Genomic DNA, 5,348 nt, shown 5'->3' with positions numbered 1-5,348 from the left:
GCAACTCGAATGATAAAAGGGTAAGGTCACTTTCCCTATGAGGAAAGGTTAAGGCGCTTAGGGCTCTTTAGCTTGGAGAAACGACGGCTGAGGGGTGACATGATTGAGGTTTATAAGATTATCCATGGGAAAGAGCAGGTAGAGAAAGAGGTACTTTTCTCCCTTTCTCACAATACAAGAACTCGTGGGCACTCCATGAAATTGCTGAGCGGTTGGGTTAGAACGGATAAAAGGAAGTCCTTCTTCACCCAAAGAGTGATTCACCCATGGAATTCACTGCCACAGGAAGTGGTGGCGGCTACAAGCATGGACAGCTTCAAAAGGGAATTAGATAAGCATATGGAGCAGAGGTCCATCAGTGGCTATTAGCCACAAGGTATAGATAGGGACTCTGGGGCAAGTGATGCTCTGTCATCTTGGTGCTTGGGGGGGGGGTCAACAGTGGGAGGGCTTCTAATGCCCTGGCCCCACTGGTGGACCTCCTGATGGCACTGGTATTTCTGGCCACTGTGGGATACAGAGTGTTGGACTGGATGGGCCTTTGGCCTGATCCAACATTGGCATCTCTTATGTTCTTATGTTCTTAAGGTCAAAGAAGACCTTCAAAGATCATTAGCTAAGGATCAAAGCAAAGGATGAGATGGTTAGACAGTGTCATAGATGCAACAAACACGAAATTGAGCCAACTTCAGAGGACGGCGGAAGACAGGAGGGCCTGGCGCGATCTGGTCCATGGGGTCGCGAAGAGTCGGACTCGACTGTGCGACTGAACGACAAAAAAAGTCCGCCTAGTGGTCGTGCCTTCCTCCGACGGTGCTCCTGCCTCTCCGCTCTCCGCCGAGGGGGTAATGCTCCCGTCCTTCCGCTAGGCGTCCCCGGCCGGTCTCCGAGCCCGCCCGGAGTCTCTGCAAAGAGTTAACAACATCGACGCAGCTGCTGGGAGCCGGGAACTGGGAGGGGTCTTTGCAGGCGCCTCCGCGGTTGTTGGCGTCCTCGGCGCTGCGCTTTGGGAAGAGGGCTCTCCCGTCGGCCACCCAGGGAAGACCACCCGGATCGCGAGGAGAAGGTGGGTAGGTGGGTGGGTGGGGGTCCGAGCTTCTTGGGGCGAGCAAGTGCCAGGGGCCGGGGAGAAAGGGAAGGCGCCCACCCGGCCGGGCAACAAAGGAAAGTGGCTCTGGCTGGCGCTTCTTTCCGCAGCTTTGGGTCTTGGAACTGTAGGGAGCGGCGCATGCAAGAGACGCGGGCGGGCTTTCCTCCCCCAAACGCTCCCTCTAAGCTGTAGAGTCTGGTGAGCCAAAATTCTACTTGGTGAGCCGCTGGCATTAAAGTTGTGAGCGAGGGATTTGGCTATGCTGCATCAATTAGCTTGCTCTGGAGCCCCTCCTCCCTGAGCCGCTTGGGTAGGGCGGGATATCAATCCCAAGCGGATAAAGAAATAAAAAAATAATTTTTTTTTTAAAAAAAGTGTGAGCCGGAGGCTAAAAAAAAATGTGAGCTGGCTCACACCCACTCAGCTTAGAGGGAACACTGCGTAGGGCGGGATATAAATCCCAAGCGAATAAATAAATAAAAAAATAAATTAAAAAAAAAAGTGTGAGCCGGAGGCTAAAAAAAACCCGTGAGCTAGCTCACACTCACTCAGCTTCGAGGGAACGCTGCGTCCTCCTGACCTGCCTCTCTGCAAACCAGCCTGCTTTCTGCTTCGACGTCAGAAGGGGAAACGGGTTCCCTTCTTGGGTTGGGGGGGTTCTTCAAGGTTAGGGAGGGGAAGGTTTGTTTCGGAGGGAGCGGCTCAAGGTGCTGCTGCGCCGCGTGGACGGAGGAGGAGACCGGGAGCCAAGTCCGCAGCGGCTCCTTTCGGAGCGCGGCCGCCCGTCTTCGTCGCCAGTCTGAATCTAACGCGGTGCAGAAGAAAGTATGGCTTGCTTTTCTGTATGCCATTGTAATTAGGTATACAGTAATACATGTTTCATTATATTTAATACCATTGGGTGTAATATTTAATAAAAAAGATTTCTGGATTTAAGGGTAGATCTATTTCTGTGATGTCTTTTATCAGTTGCTTAATACTTTTCCAGAATCTTTGTATTTTCTCACATTTCCACCAGATATGTAAGAATGTTCCTTTATTATTATTGCACCTCCAACAGTTACCCAGGCCATCTCAAGCTACTACCCAAACCTCCATTGATCAGAATTTGTTTTGTAGCATCAGCGTCACCTATACCGTTAGAATAACCTGCCTTTTCTTTATTTTGGACAGCCAAAAGTAGGGATAGGAGAAATGTTTTCCTCCTAAGGCAGTGATGGCAGTGACTACCCAAACCTCCATTGATCAGAATTTGTTTTTGTAGCATGCATCAGTGTAACCTATACCGTTAGAATAACGTGCCTTTTATTTATTTTGGACAGCCAAAAGTAGGGATAAGAGAAATGCTTTCCTCCTAAGGCAGTGATGGCGAACCTTTTAGAGACCGAGTGCCATAGGTTCGCCGCCACTGTCCTAAGGTGTATGGTTGGGGGAAGGTTCCCCCCCCCTGTTAGGTGTGTGTTCATGGGTACTGCTCCCCCTCTTCATACAGTGCCTAGAAAGTTAGATGTTTCTTTATTTTGGACAGCCAAAAGGAGGGATAAGAGAAATGTTTTCCTCCTAAGGCAGTGATGGCGAACCTTTTAGAGACCGAGTGCCCAAACGGCGACCCAAAACCCACTTATTGATCGCAAAGTGCCAACACGGCAATCAAACCTGGATACTGAGGTTTTACTTTAGAAAAAACAACTCATAACATTAACTTAAGATGACCCAAAACAAAGTAAGGAAAGCAATCCCAAATGCTTTCATTACTTAAAATTATTTGGCAGAGAATTCGACACTTTAATGATGGTCTGGGCCTGGCTGGGGAGATGGCAGGGGTGCCCACAGAGAGGGCTCTGAGTGCCACCTCTGGCGCCCGTGCCATAGGTTCGCCACCACTGTCCTAAGGTGTATAGTTGGGGGAAGGTCCCCCCTGTTAGGTGTGTGTTCATGGAGTCCAGTGTCTGTACTGCTTCCCCCCCCTTTCATACAGTGCCCAGAAAGTTAGATGTAAATTAAGTTTCATCAGTGGGTACATGAAGAAATTCTGTGTACCAAATCCAGACTTTGGAGAATCAAAGATACAATGACCGGAGCAACAGTTACACATATGTTTGTCTGATTTTTATAGTGCTTTGAAAATCTGTGTGACTGGTTGAACTAGAGTTCATTGTAGGTCAGAAAAGCGAATGTTTGTTCATAGTAGGTCATGGAAATGAACGTTGCTGTGTGGAGCGTTTCTGTTATGTTCAAACCTTTGCCCGTAGCTTAAGAGTATTCCATTGAAACGGAGAGTTTATTTTTGGAAAAAAGTATTTTTAATAGAAAATGACGCTTTATTTCTAGGGGGTGTTACTATCCAGCTTTTTTGTGGTTGTTGTTGTTGAAAAAAGTACATGAATGATCAGTGAAGTATTTTTGAAATATCCAGCTTGTTTGTTTGTTTGTTTATCCATTCCATTTATAACTTGCCCTCCCCGCGATCAGGCTCAGGGCTTACATTAATCGGCACAAGGTACCATAAAATCCACACCAAACATTTAAAACATTTTAAGACAAGCAAATCAAGTGCTAGCAGTGCTTTTAAGTAGTTCTACTTTTCAAGGTGCTCAGTTGAGTAGCATCATGAATGTCATAGGCCTTTGTTTTGCCTTAAAGACTTCTACGTCTTGTCCACAAATTCCAACAGTGTTACACCAAAGCTCTTATCTCGGTGATGAATGTTTATAAAATGTTTAGCCTCTTTTACAGTGCGCCTGTCTCCTTTCATCAGGAAGGGTGTTTTCTCCCATTATGGGAAAGTCTGAGTAAGGTTTCCACTGTAATGTGGCATGCATCTTCCCCTGAGGTGCAGTTCAGTCTTGCATCTCACATTGAAGCATCTTGCACACACGGATTCACTTACACCAGTTGTGTGTGTGTGTGTGTGTGGGCGGGGTGCAATTCCTTTCCTTCACACAGAAGTGTGTATGAGCAATGTAGAAGGAAGGTCTTAGGTTTTCAGAAGTACCTATCAATGTTCCCTCTAAGCTGTGGAATCTTGTGAGCAAACATTCTCCATTGTGAGCTACTGGCATTAAAGTGGTGAGCCAGCGATTTGGCTATTGGATCAATTAGTTTGCTCTGGAGCCATCCTCCCTGAGCTAAGACAAAAACTGTGTGAGCCGCAGGCTAAAAAACTGTGAGCTAGCTCACACCAACTCAGCTTAGAGGGAACACTGGTACCTATACAGTTTTTCTTTGCTCGTGTGAACACAGCCTCAGTAATGGCATAGCATTGACATAAAAAGAATCTTTCTTGCGCACTGTGATCGTGAACCTCTCTTGGTTTCTACTATTGCATTACATCCACAGTGGCAGGATAACTAATAAATCACACTTGCTGGCCGTAATCCTTTTGTCTAATGCATCGTAAAAGATCACATTAGTCTGTCAAAGGGGTACATGATTTTTGCCGTTGTGTAGTCATTCCTGCCTACAGGGGCTGAGCTGAAAAGGGGTTGTGGGTGTGAATGTGCATGCCAGGATTAAGGGGGAGAAAGTGTGGTATCCCAGCAGAGGAGAAGGGAAGGGATATGAGTATGCAAGAAGAAACATTTTTTTAAAGCAAGTACAGAACTAAAAGGGCAGCCAGACCCGTAGGCAGTTCTGGGAAACAGTAACTTAGGAGCAAACAAAGCCAGAAACAGGGTGTAGTGGTGTTTGCTGGCATTCTCTGCAATCTGTATCTGGAGCTGGAACTAAATGTTAAAGGAACAAAGTCCATTAGTTGCTGTAGATTTTCCGGGTTGCGCGGCCGTGGTCTTGGCATTGTAGAACCTGACGTTTCGCCAGTAACTGTGACTGGCATCCTCAGAGGTATAACACAGAAAGATGGAGCACTCTCTGTGTAATGTTAAAGGAACAAAGTCCATTAGTTGCTGTAGATTTTCCAGGTTGTGCGGCTGTGGTCTTGGCATTGTAGAACCTGACGTTTCGCCAGTAACTGTGACTGGCATCCTCAGAGGTATAACACAGAAAGATGGAGCACTCTCTGTGCCAAGGTGAGAAGAAAAATGGTAGGCAGGTAATTTATATCTACTCCAGAAGGTGGGGTAGGGCGGAGTCATTATCTTGTAGGAGTCCCCCAGGCTATGAACATGCTAATGGAGGAGCTTTCCTGCGGAGGTTCTTTTGTAACAATCAGGAAACAATCCATATACCTCTGAGGATGCCAGTCACAGCTACTGGCAAAACGTCAGGTTCTATAATGCCAAGACCTCGGCCACGCAAT

General features: G+C 47.0%; 1 protein-coding gene across 1 annotated transcript in view; it reads left to right on the top strand.

Annotated features, from left to right (window-relative positions):
* The first annotated feature begins 919 nt into the window (after positions 1–919).
* The window catches only part of CD151 (CD151 molecule (Raph blood group)), a 59,706-nt gene continuing 55,277 nt past the window's right edge, over positions 920–5,348 (top strand). The window contains exon 1 of the mRNA XM_015410636.1: positions 920–1,066. The gene's annotated coding sequence lies outside the window, so the exon portion shown is untranslated. The remainder of the gene's footprint in view (positions 1,067–5,348) is intronic.

Source organism: Gekko japonicus, unplaced genomic scaffold (genome assembly GCF_001447785.1).
Source record: "Gekko japonicus isolate JY-2015 unplaced genomic scaffold, Gekko_japonicus_V1.1 scaffold4277, whole genome shotgun sequence".
Classification (NCBI taxonomy): Eukaryota; Metazoa; Chordata; class Lepidosauria; order Squamata; family Gekkonidae; genus Gekko; species Gekko japonicus.
Note: the sequence above shows the minus strand (reverse complement) of the source record. Positions and strands in the feature narration are given on the sequence as shown.